Source organism: Zootermopsis nevadensis, unplaced genomic scaffold (assembly GCF_977971745.1).
Source record: "Zootermopsis nevadensis isolate Lab colony 2312 unplaced genomic scaffold, Znev_1.0 Znev_ptg000016l, whole genome shotgun sequence".
Classification (NCBI taxonomy): Eukaryota; Metazoa; Arthropoda; class Insecta; order Blattodea; family Termopsidae; genus Zootermopsis; species Zootermopsis nevadensis.
The window spans coordinates 11749961-11771824 of NW_028259148.1; the positions used below are offsets into that span (position 1 = coordinate 11749961).

Below are 21864 nucleotides of genomic sequence, written 5' to 3' on the forward strand. Positions count from 1 at the left end.
CATCGTAGTATTCGATTACAGGAACTTACACGACTAGTTTCGGCTACAATTTAGCCATCAACGGGTGTTATGTAGTATAAACCTATCACTAATTACTGATTTTTATTGTTCTCTATGTTTCACAGTCTTCATTTTCTGATGGTGTTCTTGTCCTCTATTATTTCTTGGTTCGTTGCACTATCACTGGTCACTATTAGGTTTGTATTTTGTACTTTGTGTTGACGTCATTATTTTGTGTAGGACCAAGAAGCAATATCACACTCGTATGTAAGAGAACGGAGATGCATTGGACTGCACAGGATTGTGGCTGGTTAATTTTCAATTACAGGTTCTATCACAGCTATCACCACTTCTGTTGCTGTTGCACATGAGGCAAACACTTCTGTAAGCCCTGTTGAAAGAAATGAGATTGCTAGCACACAAATAAAAAGTTCACACACTATGAAAAGAAATAATGGAATAATAGCTAAAGAAAGGACAGATACTCTGATTGTTTCTTGATGATATCAGTAATGTACAGAACCTTCATTCATACTGTAATGTGGAATTTTTGTCTCCAAATCTCTCTTCCTCCATTTCCTATCAATATCAGGAATAGGGGAGGCTGCTGAGGTGGTTGGTAATGGTTCTACATCAACATTTTCAGTGGAATTTCCAGCATCTTCCTCTGCTGCTTCGCACGCTGCTGCATCTATTTCTTGATCAAAAATTCTGTCAAATGCTGCAACTTCAATAGCAGCATCTTCTTCTTCCTCTTCTATATCAGTATTTTCCTTGTCATCTTCTGGTAAGTCTTCTAATAATATCTCAAAAATAGCATCAGTCAACATGTTTGTAGACCTAAATATGGGAGGCAGTTGTTCTTTGTTTTGGTCAGATATAATGAAAACCTGTAAAGAAACAGAAATTTCAGTTTTGGTTACAATATATCTTAATATTTTGATAAATCTTCATGCATTATTGAACATTATTTCATAATGAGAGAAAATTATGGATCAGTAGCACATTATTTGAGGTTATGTATATGATTAACATGTGACCCTCCATCCCGCCTGCTGGTACTTCTAAGTACCATACTTTTGACGGTCAGTTGCTTCAAATCAATCATAAATGTTATAATTATGTATATTTTATATATTTATATAAACATACTTACGTCTATACATATATTTATTTTTCCAGTCTATACACAAAACTTGTTTTAAAATAATGTTGTTAAAATTATTTATAGCATTTACAATATAAATTGCATTATGTTATATTTTATGGCGCTTTTCTGTGTCGTATAATATTACATTTATCACAGCGCTTTTGATTTCGACGACATGTTTCGATGTTTACCACATCATCATCAGGCTTATCAATTCATATATTTTTAAAAACTATTGTACATTTGTGCATTGCGTTTATTGATTGATATAACACAAACATGACGCAATTAAGATATACTTACGTCTATTCAGATAGCTTGCATATCAAACAGTTTCCCAGGAACGAAGAAATAGGTTTTGTAAATGCAGTATGTCTTCCTAGACAATTCTATGAAAACACTCCATGGAATAGAAGGATACAACAGGATGTGGAACATTACCAACTGCAAATATGAAATATCGTTTCTCCAAGTATGGGATACTTGAGAGTACCATTAGAAAATTACAAGGGTAGGATGTATTATATAGTTTCAAAGCCACAAAATACAACATGGAACTTGAAAGTAGCGTCAGTCAACAAAGGGATACTTTACGCCTTACATTTTGTGTTGGTAGTGTCTAAGCTTTGGAGCATTTTCTGCCAGGTGTTTGATAGCTGTTACAAGGTGTTAATGAGAGGACGAAGATTGGTGTCATTTGTTGGATATGTCAAGCTGTATACCTATCCTGCCATTCGCACCTTGCATCCTCGCGAGCTCCAATAAAATATGGGTGTTAGCAAAGCAGCCTGCCTCTGCTACAAAACCTTTAAGTCTGGGATTTTGTTGCACCCACCCCCCCCACCCCAGCCATTGATCAATAATCCCCCAGAAGACGCATCCTCATTTATAACGTGATCCATAATGAGATCCCTTATCTCATTATGGCGGCAGATTCTGGCCGCCTTTGTAAATGTGCATTGACCCAATATATGTGCAAGCGTCTCCTAGGACGCTGACATTTTCGGTAATTCAGATCCGCCTGGGGTATGGCCCGGTTGAGGCTGGTTTTGTGTCCTGCAGTATTAGTTTTTAACTGCAGGGCTGTTATAATCCGACAAGGCTTCAACGGCGTGGAGTCATAAAATATGAGTTGCCCACCTTATCCGCAGCCAGTGTCAGCCGCCCTACCCTGGGCCTGTAGTGTCGACCACCTCTGGAGCTCCTCTTTCAGCATCCGGGTCTTATGTTGCCTAAGATCATTCCATGTAAATGGAAAAGGCTATCTAACTGATGACGCCAACTGCTGGAGACGTGCAGTCGTGGTGGCACATCCTGAGAGAGCTCGAATAGCTGGATCCCTGAATTCAGTAAAGTTGAGCCCAGCACCTAGACTCACTCGTGTTACCAGGTGCTCCAGCTTAGGAAAACCTAGACCCCCGTCTCCCTTGCCGCAGTAGATTATCCCATTTGTAATGGATGATGGCAAATGCATAAATTGCTTGATAACTACCCGCATTTCCTGGCCAATTTTCCGCAGGGTAGTTACGGCTGGCACGGCTAACACAAGCTGATGCATATATTGAGGTACAGTAAAACCTCTCTAACTTGGACACTTGCGGTTCCACGATAATGTGTCCAACTTACAGAGGTGTCCAGGATAGAGGGAAAGGGGAAAATATCCTTTCATATTGTGGTGTAATGACAATGTGGTAATTGTGAAGTATTATGGAGCCCTTCCCAAAAAAGGAAATTATTGATAAGAAAAATCAAAGGGGTAAATTAAATTTTCATAACTTTTGTTTTCACTAAATTTAACTTACATGGATAAGCTCAAAGAAGGGCACCAATACCTTACGTTTACCGGCAATGTATTCTATTTTACATAATCTAACTACTGTAGGCTTGCTTGAATTAAGAATTAATGACAATAGTATTAATAATCTTTTGAACCCCACTCTCATGGTTGCACAATACACCCCAGCCTCAATGAAATTTTAAATGTTCAGAATGTATTTTTTTAATTGTACTTACAGCATTAGCTCAACATATGATATCACTTAATTCTTGTAAAAAAGTCCGTCACAAGACACTGCTTTTTTGCTTTTGTCTTTGAATTTGCCCATCCTCTTTCTAATTTTCGCCGCAATCCGAATAAAGTTTCAACCATTGCTGGTTGATTATGAGCGAAAGCATACCGTTCTAATTCTTCCATGCATTGCAAAGCCCTCTGATGTGTAGGTGGTTCTTCGTACATAGATAACTCTTCTTCCTCTGAAGATTCTTTACACACATCGTCACTTGAAGTCATCACTTTGTCTAGCACATTATCGATTGTTCCAGCAACATCGTCGTGAACCTCTAGAATGTTGTCGAACGTTGAAAGAGCTTGGACATCAGGAATTTGGTTGCGATCTCCTCAGGAAGACAGTTTATTTCTTCATGAAAACTGTCTTCTTCCATCCCTTCCTCTTCATCCTCAATGGAATCTGCCATAAATCCTGCATGTCGGAAACACTTTGCAATGGTTTGAGGAGAAACTTCTGCCCAGGCACCATGAATCCACCGAATGGCATCTAAGACTGTAACGCTTCTTGAAAATTCGGTCACGTCTTTGCACTTATCTGCAGCATTGATTAGTGAATGCATTAGTTGCTTCCTGTAGAGCAGTTTCACAGATTGAATAATGCCCTTATCTAGTGGCTGCACTTCGCTGGTCAGATTTGGCGGCAGAAATTGTATACTGACGTTTGAGAGATTTGAACTGACGTGGCTTGTAGCGTTGTCGACAAACAATAATATCTTCCGATTAGCCCGCTTCATTTTAAGGTTGACCTCGTTCAACCACTCAGAAAAAATTTTAGATGTCATCCAAGCCTTCTTGTTGTGACACCAAATTACGGGAAGGTCGTCCAATTTCACATTGTTCGTTTTGAAAGCTCTAGGACGTGCAGCATTTCCAATAACTAATGGCTTTAATTTCGCTCCTCGCGAATTGCAACATAGCAAAACAGTAATCCGTTCCTTAGATTTCTTCCCTCCTTTACATGTCTCTCTCATTTCTATTAAGGATCGCGTTGGAAGTTGACGGTAGAATAATCCAGTTTCATCCGCGTTGAAAATGTCCTCTTCTGCGTATCCCAACAAAAGGCTTGGAAGTTTGCGTTTCCAATCTTCAGCAGCTTGAAGATCAGCAGAAGCTGATTCGCCAGAAAGGACGTGCAGACTTATGTTATTTCGTTTACGGAAACGATCCAACCAGCCATTGCTCGCCGAGAAATCTTCGGTGTGGAGTCTAGTTGCAATTTCTCTAGCCTTCTCCTGTAAAAGTGTGCCACTAATGGGAATGTTCTTTGCACGACAACACCGGAAAAACTCTAACACTTTGTCATTTAGTTCATCATGAGGTGTTTTTCGTAGTCTTTTTCTGTGTGCATTACAATTCTTTTCCCACGCATCGGTAATTGCGGCTCTGTTGCTGTTGATGTTGGAAACAGTAGATTTTGAGATGCCGTATTTCTCTGCCAGCTTCCTGCAACTTTCTCCTATCTTCAGAAGATCCAAAACTTCTTTCTTCTTTTCCAGAGTTAATTCCACCAATTTTCGTTTCCCCATCGCAAAAAGAAAAATCCAATTTCTGTTAACACTGTTGCAAGCTAACTCAGCTGCAAGCACAGTACTGACAAAGTTAGAACTGTACCAGCAATACTACTGTAGTCCAGTGAAGGGTTCAACAAAAGAATTTCAATGATGGGTTCAAAGTCTCACACCCTCAATTATAAGCTAATCCTCAGGTAGAAGGCATTCATCAGTCAGAAATTCAAAATAACAAAATACTAACTGTAAATGTTTCCCATAAAAGCATTGAAGCTAAGTGCATGAACCTGTCCAACTTGCAACAAAAGGGGTGTTCAAGTTCCAGGATAGAGGGGTGTCCAAGATATAGAGTGTTGTGGACATGTAAAATTATAGGATATTCGCCGGTTCCAATTAAAAGTGTCCAGGATATAGGGTGTCCAACTAGAGGGGTTTTACTGTAATAGGTGATTTTGAAGGGGAGTAAGCTTTTGATGAGGCTTTAGGGGAAGCTTACTAAGCCTAGCCAAGGAGCTGCTAATACTCGCACGAGCGAGCGTCATGTCAGAATTAGAATGGCCGTTCCGCCACCCCTCTGATTTAGCCTGTCAGACCGGAATGTCGTGTAGTTTGGGCACTTAAATTTTGTTGCAGATTGTAAATGAGTTTCATTAATTAGTGCCAAGTGTCAGGAAGAAAACATTAATTTTATCGTTGTTCTTGTTCTTTTTTTATACTATACTTTTCGAAAGGAGCTGCTAATACTAGCACGAGCGAGCGTCATGTCAGTGCCGCTTCGTGGCGAGATCTTAACTCCTAGGTAGGTGAGATTCGACCCAGCCTCCATTGCGGGAATCTTCCCATCCACACCGGGATCTACTAAGGCCCAGGTGTCTTAGCTTTTTGATTTCAAATGCAGAGCTCTTACTGGCTGATATTGACATACCTAACTCCCCTAGATATTCCACCGTGTGGTCCAGTACAGCTTGCGCCTTTGGGACGTCGGACGCAAAGAGAATGAAGTCGTCCGCAAAGGCGAGACAAGAGATGTCTTCTTGTCCTATCTCGTAGCCCGGCATGACCTCCAATTCCTCTAAAAAAAAAAAAAGCTCCATCACCAGGTTGAAGAGGATGGGCGAGAGAGGGTCCCCCTTTTTGATATCTCTGGAGGGAAATGTTTATATTGCCTCTGGGGTAGGAGCACACCGCAAGGTCCAAGAAACATTTAGGCAAGCCCTTCCTGGCAAGGGGGGGACCTGTGGCTACGTGGGGGGTGGTGTCGAAGGCTTTTGATATGTCGAGCTGTATACCTATCCCATCATTCTCACCTTTCATCCTCCTCACGAGCTCCAATAAGATTTGAACGTTAGCAAAGCAGCCCACCTCCACTACAAAACCTTTCTGCCTGGGATTTTGTTGCACCATCCCCCTCAGCCGTTGATCAATAATCCCCCAGAATAGGCGACTGAGGAGGGAACCAATAGTAATGGGATGATAGTTGACCACTTTAGTCCCATGTTTCCCTTCCTTGGGAATAAGGGTGGTGCGATTCTGGCTCCAGGCCGATAGTGGATATCCAGAGACGTATTAGATTGTAAAGAGCGTATAATAGTTTCTGGGTAGGCCCATTGCCCAGCACTTCGACCCTGATGCCATTGGGTCCGGGCGCCGTGGATCTCTTCATCTTCCCCACCCTCCTGCTCACCACGTCCTGCGAAATAACCCCCAGCAACATACTCGGAGTAATAGTCTCGGGAGTCGCAACAAGAGTTTGAAACCGCAGGCAGGGCTTGGTGCTCCACAGACTTTGGTATAGCAGTTTGATGTCTTCTCTGTGCAATTCAGCACCATTTTCGGCTGTGTGATCAGTGCCCATTCTGTATGCTTAGCTAAAAGCCCAGGAGATTTCGTCTGCTTCTAGTGGACCACTTATACTAAGAAGGACAGTCCTTGCGTTCCTGTCTGCGAGCTCCTCCTGCATCGCTTTTTCCTTGGATCGCACGAAGCGTGAATTCTTTGGTCAAGCAGACGACGCTGTGTGCCACTCGGGTTGTTTCCCAATGAGATTAGGGTTATAGTTAATTCCTGTTCTTGTACAATGTATAATAATCCACGGACTTTGTTTTAACATTCGAATTATCTGAATTGTTAATCTTTACATTTTGGAATTTGTATTCTTTTATCCTGAAGAATATGAAGTCAGAAGCCATGACAGAAGACTGAGAAATTCTTGTTTATTTATGGTAAAAACAGTAAACAGTGCAGATCATCCGTGTTTCCATGGTCTTCTTCAGCTGTTGACTTCGTGGTCTGGTCCACGGCAGGGGTTCCGCTGGAGCGTCCTCCGATAAACGGCTGGCTAAAATGAGTAGACTTTCGAGCATAAAGGAATTTAGTTTGTTTAAATATGTGTAATTAGTGCAGTACGTGCAGAATCAGTCCCCTAGTAGGGCCCGCGGTCGCTTGTGTTTGTCATAAATGGGATCATATTGGCCTGATTGCCTGATTTGGGAGTTCTCACTTAAATGACTTAACGTAAAATTTATTTGCTAGCTTCCTGACATGGTTTCGGAACGTCTCCATGCCAGTTTGCTCATGCAAAATTTTGATTGATGTTACCCTTGGGAGTTTCGTGATAAGTCTTAGTACCTTGTTCTGAAAAACTTGGAGCTTGCTAACGTGCGTTTTAGCCACGTATCCCCGTGCAGGGCTGCGTACATTATTATTGGGCGTAGGAGTGTTTTATACATACATACATCCAGAAGTTAGTCAGATGACAATAAGATGTAGAATAAGTCATAATAATTATTCAATACATATTATAAAGTACAATTCATACTATTATATTAATGTCACAAAATACAAACAAAGTGTTCACATAAAGTAAAGATAAGTTACAAATAAATCCACCCATTATATACAATGGATAAATTATGACTTACTTGTAAACATTAGAAATTCATCGACAGAGTAAAAGGAGTGTGTAATTAAGTATCTTTTCAATGCTGTTTTAAATTGTGCCTTTTTATTTAACTTGTGAGATTTGATGGTAGCCTGTTGAAAAATTTGATCCCTGCATAATATGCACTCTTCTGAGAGCATGAGAGGTTGGCAATTGGTCCATGAAGCTGATTTTTATTCCTTGTGTTGACATGGTGTATAGCAGAATTAGTTTGAAAGAGTTCTTGGTTATTTACAATAAAGTTCATTAATGAGAAGATGTATTCACAAGGTAAATAGACTTCTACATGAATTCCTAATTTTGACACCAGCCATAGTTTGTAAATGCGAGGTTAATGTTGATGGAGGAATTGTTAAGGATTAGATAGAGTTGTCTGAGCCTGTGGTTGAATCTGCGCACTGTGATCTGTAGGTGAGCTTGCTGTCTAAGAGAGAGAAGAGAACGTGGGGGGGGGGGGGGGAGTAGCGATAGTCACTACTGTTATAAATTGGGGGGGGGGGGGGTATAAAGTTGCTTTGGGGCTACGAAGGTTCCCAGGCAGTGCCCGCTCATCCTTCTGGTATGAATATGTCTGGGGTAAATCTTGTACGTCATTGCTAAAACAAACCCCTGCCTTGTTTTGGAAGGGGTAGTGACTGAGGTAAATCACGTACGTCATTGCAAAAACAAAGCCCTGCCTTGTCTTGGAAGTTGTAGTGTTTGAGGTAAATCTCGTATGTCATTGCTGAAACAAACCAATGCCTTATCTTGGAATTAGTAGTGTCTGAGGTAAATCACGTATGCCATTGCTGAAACAAACCAATGCCTTATCTTGGAATTGGTAGTGTCTGAGGTAAATCACGTATGCCATTGCTGAATAAAACACCTGCCTGTGGTTGGCTCTGCGCACTGTGATCTGTAGGTGAGCTTGCTGTCTAAGAGAGAGAAGAGAAAGTGGGGGGGGGGGGAAGTAGCGATAGTCACTACTGTTATAAATTGGAGAGGGGTATAAACTTGTTCAATTTTATCAGTCTAATCACAATAAAATAATATTAAATATTAAAATATTATAATTAACATTTAAATATTTAAAATATATTAAAATGATGCTCTCTATCGAAATGTTCGATTTACATTTAGAGCATTATCTTTTACACTACATGTTTCAGTTATAAATGAACCATCTTCAGGTGTATAATCCATATAAACTCAAATGTAATATCCTATGTGCAATTCTTCTCCAGATGTCCATCAAATATCAGAAAGTTTTTCTCTTCCAGGCCTATTCTATTCTACTATCGCATTCAAGGTCGTTTTGTAATGTTTGTCGTGCTCAACATGATCTTGTGTGGGTGAAACGTTTTGTAGTAGTTTTTGTATCGGTTTATAAATTAAATAATAATATAAAGTCTAAATGAGTATTAATGAATTAGAGATAGAATAAAATAATATATTGAGAAATAAAAATTTTAATTTGAAACATACCATAAATGAAGAGTGGAGGAGGTTCGTCCGTCTGGAAGTATTGCCGTGTTTGAACTGAATAGGTTCGTTATTGATCGTGGTTGTTTGTAAGTGGAGTAAGTGAAAGGAGGTTGTTGGGGGTGGAGTTAAGTATTTGAATGGAATTAAAGATAGGGTTATTAAGATAAATTTTATTGTCATTCAAGCAAACATTTTGTTTGAATGTTTGTTGTATGTGGTATTTTTCAATAGTGCCTCTGTGTCTCTTGTTGTGAACTATTTTTAATATGTTCATTGTGTCTGTGATCGTGCTATATGCATGTCCGGTGTTTAGGATGTGTTTTGCGTATGCTGAATTATCTTTATTATGTTTTATTGCTGCAATGTGTTCTTTATACCTATTTGTAAATGTGCGTCCAGTTTGACCAATATATGTTAATGGACATTCTTTACATTTTAGTCTGTATATTCCTGGTAAATTGTATTTACTATTTTTGTCTATTGGTGGTCTTTGTTTAAGAAAGTTTTTTATTGTGTTTTTTGTTTTGAAAGCTATTTTTATTTTGTTTTCTTTGAATAGTTTTGTTATGAATTTTGTTTCTTTACCTATATATGTAAAAGTGGCCCATTTATTTTGTGTATCTTCATTTTTGTTAGGTTTCTTTGTTTTATGTTTTATATTTAGAAAGGTATTGTTATTATACCCATTTTCTTTGAGGATTTGTTGTATTATATTTAATTCTATTTGTTTGTTGTGGTTATTGGGTATAGATTTTTTCTGTTTATTAAGTAATTGATGGACATTCTTTTTTGTTCAATGGGGTGGCAAGATGATGCATGAATTATGATACTTGTGGTAGTGGGTTTTCTGTAAATTTTGAATTCAAAGTTTTAAGTTTTTCTTATTATAGTTAAGTCTAAATAATTTAGAGTATTGTTTTGCTCTAGTTCTATTGTAAATTGGATGTTTTGATTTATGTTGTTGAATTCATCAAGGACATGTTGAATATTTGTTTTCCTTTCATCTCATGAGGGGTATAAAGTTGGTTTGGGACTACTAAGGTTCCCAGACAGTGCCCGCTCCTCCTTCTGGTATGAATATGTTTAGTGAGGACAAAGGATTTAGGAGACGGGATGGGGTAAGAAATGGAGTAGGGGGGGAGTTTATCTGGGTCTTTGCGTTTATTTTGAATTTTGATATTGGCCCTGGGAGTGGCGTTAGGAAAAGATTTACGTTAATTTTGGGGGGGGAGCTTTGATGCTAGCTCTGGGAGGGCTGCATGGGAGGCATGCAGAGCAACGTGGAATTTGGGTACCAACTCGGCATTTGCTCTAGTACCGAGGAAAACCTTGGTCAAGTTGGCCGGTCGCAGGACTTTCCGGATGCGTGCTGACTTCTAGCCAGCAGTCCGGCATTTAAAATCACGAGACCTAACTTTAGCCTCTGTCCGTGAGCTTCCTTTATTAACAAATTGATACATTTTTTCTTTTCTTTTTTACATAGATATGTTCTGGATAGGAAACGACCAACTTACCTCGTTGCTTATCCAATTACAAAAAAGTTTACATCCATATTCCAGAAATCACTTTTCCATTTTCCTTGCCGTGGTTGTCTTGTGTCCGTTGGTTCACGGTCGGTCCAGCGTAGGGGAGTGGTCGATGTGACCTCCTATGGACTAGACCCTCCGGGGTTCCTAAAACGGGCTGGTGGTGCTCTGTAGTGGGGGCTACAAAAGAAAACCTGAGGTTTAGCTGCGTTTTTGCAGGAGGTGAAGGAAATTTTAAGGTGTGCTGTTAGGCTAATGTTTCAGAAGAATGTACTCCATAGGCACTCCTCTGACTGTTTATTGAGCAAAAGGATAGGAGGATTCCGCAGGTTGGGTTACCTTGCTCGAGGGCGAGGTATTTGTCAATGCTGAGATCCTACTGACCTAGCTCTTGAATTTGGCTCTTGTAGCTGGTGGCCGATTTCGAGTATAGCCTATTCGCTAATCCTTTAATGTAATTCTTGATCAACGGCATTCTGGTCTGTTCGTGCAGGGACCTAATTGGAGTAACCCTTGGCAATTTGGTTATTATTCTGAGGACTTTGTTCTGAAATGTCTGAAGTTTTTGTAATGAGTGTTAGCAGCGTAGCCCCAGGCGGAGGAGGCATACGTCAGTATGGACCGGAGGACTGATTTATAGACCATTAACGATGAATTTACATCCATTCTGGAGGATTTATTTAGTAAAGGAAATAGTTGCCTCAGTCTGAAGTTTGCTGTACGGAGAATGGATAATATGTGAGCCTTATACGTCAATTTAGAATGACACCCAGATATTTGGTTTCGGAGGTAAAAGCTACGGTTTTATTAAAACAAATTTACGATGCAGACAGTGCAGCGATAGTCGCGTAAACGTTTTGAAAACACCGTCGTGGTGCACTTGTCAGTGTTGATCTTAATTCTCCATCTCGGAAACCAGGGTTCGAGAAGGCCTATTGCTCTGTTTAATTTCGTTATTGCTATGTCTAATTTTCCTGAGCGAGCACTGATATTCGTGTCATCTGCATAGATCGAGATGGATACGTTGGAATTATTTTCAATGGATGGAATGTCATTGATGTAGAGGTTAGAAAGTGTGGGCCCGAGTAGGCTACCCTGGGGAACGCCGGCCCTGATGGGGCGGCAGCTTGAGTGAGAGCTCCCATGTGATACAGAAAATGATCGGTTCTGGAGGTAACTAAGAATTACGTGGATTAGGTGAGGCGGAATTTTGACTTTAGTGAGTTTTGCTATTAGCCCCGTGATCCAAACTTTATCCAATGCTCTTTCTATGTCCAGGAACAATGCCACTGTAGCTTTCTTATTGTTAAATCCGTGAGTGATTCTCTCTATATTTCTTAATAATGTGTGCGTTGTGGAATGTCCTTGTTTAAAACCATAATGTGGAGCTCCTTAAGTTGAAAATTTAGTCTTTTCAAGATGATTTTCTCAAAAACGTTTTTCCGCTGGGTAGGAAAATAATTTAAAACTAATGACTTGTTAAATATTTTTCCAATAAATCTGAGAACTGGCCGTGGCAGTTGTTTTAATACTATGTTCTGAATCCCATCAGGGCCAGGGTTTGAGGTGGCGGATAATCCATTCGACCTCGCAATGGTTTGTAAGCCTGCAGAGGTTGCATCAGGAAGTCGGTTGGTGTCTACGTGTGGGTTTGTTTGGAATATTTCTTCTAAAGTATCAGCAAAAATATTCACCTTGTCTTGATTTGTAATTGCAACGTTGCCATTGTGTTTCAGGGGTGGGATTTTATTGCCCGTGTTTGTGAGGCTTTTTGTTATCCTCCACGTGTTGGTAGTGTCGAGGCCTTCGAGTGTTTGTTGCCAGGTGTTCGATATTTGATCCTTAATGGCTGAGTCTATTTTCTGTTTCAAGGCGTTAATGAGAGGACGAAGCCTAATGTCGTGAGTTCTTTGCCACTGATTTCTCAGTTTGTTTCTTTGTTGAATGAGAAATCGAGTGGATGCTGCAATTTGCATTGGCCTGAAAGTTCTCCTGAGCGGAATAGAATGGTGCATGGCCTTATTAAGAACGTCTGTATCAATGTCACTGGTACAGCAGTTCCCATCTGAGCACTGTGTTTTTAGGTTTTGAGAAATGTAATTTTGAAAAAGATTCCAATTGGCTTTGCTGTAGACGAATGTATGTTTTAATTCGTCTGATTCTAGTGGACCACGTATTCTTAGAAGAACTGGGTTGTGGTCGGATGTCGAAAGACTGCCTTGTGTGCGTATTGAGTGGCTGGAAAGCACGTTACTGATTATGGCAAAATCAAGTATATCGGCTTCACCAGGATTACAATCTGGGAAGTGTGTGGCGTGAGATGGAGCCGAGATTACGTAATTACTTTTATAGTAGTGTTTGAGAAGTGTCTGCCCAGCTACATTGAACTGCCGAGCGTTCCAGGTTAAATGCTTGGCGTTGAAATCGCCTGCTAGAATTACTTTGTTTCCGGTTTCCAAAAGATGGTCCAGGTCACTCTCTATAATTCTGCCGGGGGGGTTGTAGATAGAGATTAGTGCTATTGTTTCCCTATTGATGTTAACTTGGATAGCTGTCGCTTCCATGTGTTGGAGGGGGGAAGGGGGATCTCTGAATGCTTGAAACCCTGGCGAATTAGAATGGCCGTTCCACCACCCCTCTGATTTCGCCTGTCAGACCGGAATGTCGTGTAGTTTGGGCACCTAAATTTTGTTGCAGATTCTAAATGAATTTCATTAATTAGTGCTATGGTGAGAAAAGGATGGAAGCATCCTGTTCATATGGACCTGTCGTCAGACAGAATTGCAGGAGCATTCCTGAGATGGAAGTCAGAAGGTACTGGAAAGAGAATTTCGGATTGAAAGTCCGAACAATTTCAACAAATTCTCTTTTCTGCTGCTGGGTGTGAGGATTTCAGAGTCTCAGACCAGCGGGAGGGTGTGGGTATTGTTGGGTGCGTTCATGAGATGTGTGTGTGTGTGTCTCTGACCCGTGTATTCTTCTTTTCCCTGCCTGAGTTGTTCTGTGTTATTCCCTTTAGTTGCTTTGGTCTTGGGGCCTGAAGGCCTAGATTTTGGGCCGAGAGATGATTCGGCATGTGTGACGTCCTGCGCTACTACAGAGAGCGGGAGAGACTGGTCTGTCCGGAACCGGTGAAGAGATGCCGGTTACAGAATTCGGAGGCTTGCTCGCTGTAGCCTGTGTTGACGTGTTGGACCGGACGCAGCAGGGACAGTTAGCACTGTGTGCAAGCCGGGCGTGTTGCTGTATGATGTGCGGTTGTGTGAAATGATAGGTAGAATAAAGGTCCCGTGGTTGATGGAAGCTGTAGGGATGTGGTGGAGGCTGTGTTGCGAGCTGACAAAGTTCAGTGGCCTGCTCCAGGCATTTGCAGCACCCATAGGGGGGAAGTCACGGAACGTTGGGGGGGGGGGGGGGGGTCCACTGGGGTTGAGCTGAGACCCGCGCTCCAACAATTCTTTTAGAATTTTCCTGCGGAGGTCTGCTCTTCGTCACCCTCTCCATGAGGTCACGGAAGAAGGGTCACCCTCTGTACTTTGAGCCGTGCTCCCCGAGCTTGCACAGGGCGCAGGTCGGCACAAAGTTTGGGAGGAATCTATTTTCACATTGCCACGAGCAGTGGGCACAGGCCGGAGGGGCCTGACAGTTTGCCGCCACGTGGTAAAACTGTTGGCACCGTGCGCACTGAGGCCGCACGGTTCGCCCCTTATAAGGTTCAGCAGTAATTTTTATAAAGCAGAGATGGGACAGCTGAGAGATCTCTTGGCTTTGGGGAACGTTGTCCAGTTCGAGTATATGCATTGGCAGAGGGGTTTTGTCTCTCCAAGCGGTCATTGGGATAACGGTTTGAACTGCCAGTCCCAGTGCGATCAGTTCGTTTTGGATGGTTTTAGGGGGGTGGTTGGCGGAATGCCTTTTATGACCACTTTGAACGGCTTGGAGTCGTTCGAACTTAGTAGATTAAACGGCACCTTGTTGTCTTTCAGGAAGGTTTGTAGGTTTAGATAGTCCTTGTATGTGGACGTTTGACAAGCGATTCCAGACTTTAATCTGTGAGAAATGAAGCCCAGCCGCTGGAATTTTGCGTGAAAGTCCTTATTTAGTCTGGTCATGTCACCTTCATAGTGGTGGTGAATGACTACCGGTGGGATTTTCGCTCGCGGGACGTTTAGGTATTGGTTGTTGGTGTGTCCTGTCTTCCCAGAATCACGGGTCTCAGGGGTGGGAGAGGAAGGTAACTCAGCGTGAATTGCTTCTTCAGTTATTGCGGGCTTTGGAGTTGCTCGTTCTAGTTTCTTTTTGGAGGTAATGACAATGAAGTCATCTCCCTCCACAATTTCATCCGGATTCAACAGTTCATAGGACGCTGTAGCAGAGTCTGTTGATTTGTGCGCACTGACCTTGTCGGTTTTAGTCCCACCTTGGGAACAGTGGACCTCCGCCTCTACAACTAAATTTTGAGTGCCAGAAGGGCCTGCTATTGGCGAGGTTGCCGTTACTCTCGCTCCTTCTGGGTGTTTTGAGGGGTCTACGGATGCAAGGACTTGACCCTGTTGCCAAGTAGACGTTATTTCTGTGTCTGAAATTTCTGACGACGAATTTTCGAAGTCAGTACTTAACGGGGAGGATGTGGGTATTGTTGGGTGCGTTCATGAGATGTGTGTGTGTTTCTCTTCTTTTCCCTGCCTGAGTTGTTCTAGGATGACGCCAAGGTATTTGACTTCATTTACTCGGGGGATAGTTGCTCCAAAAATCTTCAGGGGGGGGGGTGCAGAGGTGTGTCAGCCGTCTAGAGAATAATGCCACCGAGCATTTATTGACGTTAATCTTTATCCTCTATTTTTCAAACCAAGGCTCGAAAGTTGTAATTACTTTATTTAGTTTATTATTATAGTATTATTGTACGCTGGCTGATCGAGCAGTGACGTTTGTATCAGTGTATATTGAGACGACCACTTTGTCTTTTTGTAAGGGTGGTAAGTCATTTATATATTGGGAAACATTGGCACAGCGTAGAATGATAGCCCGGATGTGCGCCCTTTTCAAAGCATACACGGGGGGGCCAGGCTTGGAAAACGATAGGGGATAGATTACTAAAGCCATCTAATCCCCACTTTATGCAACCTTGTCGAAAACTCCAAACTAGTGCAATGTGACAGGGGAATCCATTGCTACAAGGAAAACACCTAAGAAATCGCCAGGTGCTTGTTCATATTCAACAACACCATCACACAAGACTCCGATCGGTGGTGATCGATTTATTCCTGTTAGAAGTGCAACCAATTTTGAACTTGCACATTATAAGGTGACCCAGGAACAACAGCCAGATGATGAATTGATAAGTCCTTCACAGAAATAAATCCAGCGCTTCAGGTCAGAGAATCTTTATGGTGCTTTTTTTAAAAGTGTGTCAATGATTCTAGAACCCAGTTATTATTATTTTCGGCTGTTGTCAAGCACTTTAATAAATGAATTGAATTGAATTATTCAGTGTTCTGTCTGACGGTTCCGGGGGTTGGGTTAGAAAATCTCTGATAGTGTTCTCAGTCTGTTCAGAGAAATCATGGTCGAAGTCCGTGTTGGTCGTAAAAATGTCCTGTATTGTGTCTGCAAAGAGGTTCGTTCACCTTTTCGTCATGGGTGACCGCGGATCTACCGTTTAATTTCGAGGGGGATATGCAGGTGGTGGTGTTTGTTAAACTTTTTTGTAATTCGCCAAATATCCCCGTTTTTACTGGGGTCTAGCCCTTGCAGTGTTCGTTGCCAGGTGTTGTTTAGCTGATTTTTAATGGCTGCGTCTATTTGGTGTTTTGGGGCGTTTATGCGGAGGAGAAGGGCGAAGTTGTGCGTCCTTTGCCATGTGGTTCGCAATTTATTGCGCTCCTGAATTATCAGTCCTGTCGACAGTGCTATTTGCATTGAACTGAAGGTTCTGGTTTTGCTTGGAACCGATTTCTTGATGGCTAGTTGTAGTACGTTGGTAAGGTGGGTGAATGCGTAGTCTATCTGGACGTGTCGCGTTGTTTGCTAGGAGTGTGGTGTTTAAGTTGAAGATATCTGTCTTCTGGGCTGTGTAGTCTGGTCGATGTTTACCAACGTTTCAGAGGTCATACTGCCTCCGTCATCAGGGCGATGAATATGCTAATACGGTGTGAGATGCTGGGTTTATAGGCCGGAAAGTGAAAGGTGTAGCATGCCCCGAGCCAATGGGAGCACGTGGGCGAGAGTGGTAGAGGGAGAGAACGTGGAGAGAGAAAGGTGAGTTTGGTTGTATGGATCAGGGCCATGTTAGTGGTCTGGTTGGTTCTGGCGGCGCACTCTTGCTCGCTCTCAGAGTCCTCGAAGTTGTGAATAAGAGGCTTCCAGGACCGGCTCAGGTGAAGTCCATCTTCCCTGTTAAAGTTATCAGGATGTAGTTCGATCTCGATGGCTTCCCTGATTAACCGATCCATGTATCCAGTTTTTGAGGAGAGGATAGAAGTGTCCTCTAGCTGTATATTGTGTTCCAAGTTGAAGCGGTGTTCAGCAACCGCAGATTTCTCGGGCTGCCCGAGCCGGATGTGGCGTTCGTGCTCCTTGATCCTGGCCTCAACGGAACGGCCTGTCTGGCCGATGTAGACTTTTCCGCACTCGCAGGGAACTCTGTATACACCAGGCGTCTTCAGTCCTAGGCCGTCCTTTACCGGCCGCAAGAAACTGGGAATTTTCTTTGGCGGAAGACCAACAGACTTGATGTCGTGCCTGGCCAGCAACCTGCTTATGCGGTTGAAGGTCGTCCCGACGTAGGGTAGGAAGGCAACCGAGGCTGGTTTTCCAGTAGGCGGTGGCAGCCTCGCAGGCGGATTGAGAGCTTTCTGAATCTGACGGTTTCTGTATCCGTTTTTCCTGAAGGTGGTGGTGAGTGCCTCCAGTTCACTCTGTAGGCTCTCGTGGTCGAAAGCACGGCTTGTTTGTTGGACGGGTGGTGATGGGAATTGGAGTTGAGGTAAAGGTCGGTATGGGTTGGTTTTCGGTACACCTTGTGGCCTAATGAGCCATCAGGTTTCCGGTGGATGTCTATGTCGAGGAATGGGAGATGGCCGTCCTTTTCAGTCTACATGGTGAACAAGATGCTCTCGTGAATGCTGTTGAGGTGGCTGAGGAACTCGGCGAGCTTGTCAGGGCCGTGGGGCCTGATAACAAACGTGTCGTCTACGTAACGGAACCAGCAGAGGGGCTTGAAGGTCGCCCCGTCCACCGCCATTTCTTCAAAGTTCTCCATGTAGAAATTGGCGATGACAGGTGATAGTGGGGAACCCATAGCCACCCCGTCGGTCTGTTCGTAGAACCGGCCGCCGAACTTGAAATATGAAGAAGTTAATACAAGGTGGAACAGCCTCAAGACGTCGCCATCGAAGTGCCGTTCCAGGAGACGTAGGGCATCACCAACGGGTACCATGGTGAAGAGAGACACGACATCGAAACTGACCATGATGTCCCCAGGTCACGTATTGTTAGCATGACAGGTTTATGATCTGAGTGGGACAGAAAGCCAAAGTTTTGATAAGGCTGAGATTGGACGTTGTTTAATACAGCGAGGTCCAAGACGTCAGCGCTTGCCGTGTCGTTATCCGGAACTTGAGTAGGGTTAATGGGAGCGGCGATTAAATAGTCATTTTTGTTGTAGTGGTTGAGCAACGTTTGTCCCGGGGTGTTACTCCTGATGGAATGCCACATGTTGTGCTTCGCGTTGAAGTCACCCGCAGGAATAACTTTACTGCCCTTTTGTAGTAAAAGGTCGAGGTCACTCACCACTAATTGACCTGGTGGGTTATAGATGGAAATTAAAGTAAACTTTTCCTTGTTAATATGCAGCTGGGTCGCAGTGGCTTCCATGTGCTGTAATTTTGGTAGTAGGATTTCCTTTCCAGATAGCTGTGCCCCCACGTTTTCGCTCCTCTCTGTCGGACCTGTACACATGATAGATGGGGCATTTGAATTTCACAGCTGACTTTAGGTGCATTTCATTCAATAGTGCTATTGGGATGTTGTTTGTTTCCAAGTAGCTGAAGAATTCGGATTTTTTATTGCTTATGCATCTGGCATTCCAAAACACTATGTTCATATTATTGGACAAGGAAGCCATAATTAATGCCGAGCAGTTGTGTTAGGAATGTATTGAAGATAACAGGTAGGGCACTTTCGTAGGGATGTTGGAGTTACTGGAAGAGCATGGCTGTTAGTGGTTGGAGGAAGCACTGGAAGGAGAAGGATGGATTGAATGACTTGACTATATTGTCAAAGTCTGGTTTGGCGGTAGGTGTAGGGATTCCCTGAGTGCCTCTGACGTGGGAATGGAATCTGGCTGTCGTAGATGTTGGTCTGTGCTTCTGTGCTGTCGGACGGGTGTCAGGCTGGGAGGTGTGGGTATTGTTTTACGATTCGCTTTTGACCTTGGCTCTGCGGGTAAGTCGGTGGGTTGGGCCTCGTCTCTGCCCTTTTAGGAGCTGTCGATTGGAATGTGTTTGTTGTATTTCTGTCTCTCTCTGCTTCTGAAGAGGGTGATGGGGTTCTGTGAGTGGGCAATTGTGCTTCGGGGTTTTCCTCGGAGTACTGAGGCAACTGTCCAAAGTTTGGGCCGCGGGGTGGGCAGGTACTGTGAGAAGGGTGGGTGGACCGTGGGTCCAGATCCCGTGGTAGAGTAGAAGGCAAGTGCACTTGATTCGGAATAATTGGCAGTGGAATGGAATGTTGGTTGGCTGCACGAAGGATTGATGCGTCGGCGTACCCGTTTGGGTGCCGAAGACCAGTGGTCTGTTCCAGGCGTTGGTCACACGTATGGCCGGAAAGTTTCTGTTGTTATAACTTAGGGGTCTGTGGAGGGCTGGCTGTTGGACAAGACCAGTGTTGGAGGGTTTTCCCGTCGCCTTCTTCTCGTTGAGCCTGCCCTCTTTTTCGATAAGGGCCTGGAAAAATGGGCAGCCCCGGAATATCATCCACGTATCTGCTATAATATTGTATGTGGTTTTTGTTTAATATGTTTACTATGTTGTTGTGTTCTAAATATTGAAGGAATATTTCTGATAATATACTTGAAGTGGGAGCACCCATGGGTAGTCCTGTATTTTGTTGCGAATGTTGATTATTGAATTGAAAATAATGTTGATTAATAATTATGGTCGTTATTATTTGCATATTGATGTTTTGTTTGTTTAGTATATTATATATGATGTCTTGTAAAGTATTTGTGGGGATATTAGTGTACATATTAGTAATATCAAATGAACAAATTCGTAAGTCTTTATTAAGGTTGAGTTCTTTAATTTCATTGATTAAATTTATAGAATTTGTTATATTGAAAGTGTTTGGTAGGTTGCAGTAATCACAATATGACGCAACTTTATCATCTCAATATATATTTGATCAATGGTAGACCTGCCTCTCCAAAATCCGACCTGATATTCTCTTCGGCATATGGCTGTAGCCTATCTTTCTGTATGTTTGTAAACATTTTGTATGCCACACATAACAGCGATATAACTCTAGTTTTCACATTTTTTGTTTAGGGGACTGAACCCGTAGGGAGGGTCAGTGTAGATGAATGTTTGTTTAAATTCGTCTGCTTCTAGTGGACCACTTATACTAAGAAGGACGGTTCTTCTTGCGCTCCTGTCTGTGCGAGCTCCTCCTGCATCGCCCTTTTCCTTGGATCGGACGAAGCGTGAATTCTTTGGTCGAGGAGACGACGCCGTGTGCCACTCGGGTCGTTGCCAGGTGTTCTTCAGCTGATTTTTAATGGCTGCGTCTATTTGGTGTTTTGGGGCGTTTATGCGGAGGAGAAGGGCGAAGTTGTGCGTCCTTTGCCGTGTGGTTCGCAATTTATTGCGCTCCTGAATTATCAGTCCTGTCGACAGTGCTATTTGCATGGAACTGCAGGTCCTGGGTTTGTTTGGAACCGATTTCTTGATGGCTAGTTGTAGCACGTTGGTAAGGTGGGTGACTGCGTTGTATATTTTATGAGGTGTCGCGTTGTTTGCTAGGAATATGGTGTTTAAATTGTTGTTAACCACAGACTGAAAATCTTGCCATTTAACGTTTTTATAGACTGGAATTTGTTCAGGTTCATGCTTATTTTTCTCTTCACCCTACTCCTCCCTCGATTAATTAATTAGACACTGGGCAATTTATTCATCTGTTACCATCTCTGCCGCTTAGCTTGTTCTGCTTTCTCAATATGTTCCGTTGGTCTTGGGGCCTAAGGGCCGAGATATTTGTCTGGGAGAAGAATCGGTTTGTAAGTTGTCCTCCACTACTACAGAAAGAGAGGGAGAGGCTGGTCCGCCCGGAGCCAGCGAAGAAATGCCGGTTACAGAGTTCAGAGGCTTTCTCACTATAGCCTGTACGGTGGTTGTGTTAAGATGTTGGACCGGACTCAGCAGGTGCAGTTAGCGTTGTGGACAAGCCATGGGTCTTGCCTAGAGTGTTGCTGTGTGACCTGCGTTGGTATAAAGTGATACCTAGAATAAACGTCATGTGGGTGGTTGAAACTGTAGGGATGTGCTTACAAAGTTGAGTGGCCTCCTCCAAGCATTTGCAGCGCCGATAGGGGGTAAGTCACGGAAAGTTTTGGGGGCCAGCCATTGGGGGTTGAACTGTGACTCATGCTCTGCCCATATTTGGAGGTAATCCACCACTTCGTTTAGAATTATCTTGTAGAGGTCTGTTCCTTGTCTCCCTCTCCATGAGGTCATGGTAGAAGGGCCACCCTCTGTACTTTGAGCCGTACTCCCCAATCTTGCGCAGGTCGGCACAAAGTTTGGGAGGATCTCTCTTCGCATTGCCACGAGTAATGTTCCTCCGCGCAGTGGGCACAAGCCGGAGGGGCCTGACAGTTTGCCACGACGTGAAAAAATTGTTGGCACTGAGGTGGCATGGTTCGTCCCGTGTAAGGTTCCACAGTAATTTTGATAAAGCACAGATGGGTTACTTTCTGGATTTCTTTTTGATAATTTGGTGTAGGATTATGTGTTAAAGTTGTAAATGAATTTTGGTTGATAAATTGTGAAATGTATTGTTGATATTGTTCTATAGAAAGAATAACGATTAGACGTACAAGATTTGAATAAGTCATTATTCCATTTTCGTGAAGCGTTATTTTGTTCCTAATATGAATGATATGTCAGGAGGTGGAAGCCCCTAACCTTTCTCCTGCAGTAACAGGTTGGTTT

General features: G+C 42.9%; 1 protein-coding gene across 1 annotated transcript in view; it reads left to right on the plus strand.

Annotated features, from left to right (window-relative positions):
* The window catches only part of LOC147873776 (uncharacterized), a 32010-nt gene that overhangs the window by 7726 nt on the left and 2420 nt on the right, over window positions 1-21864 (plus strand). The window lies entirely within an intron of this gene.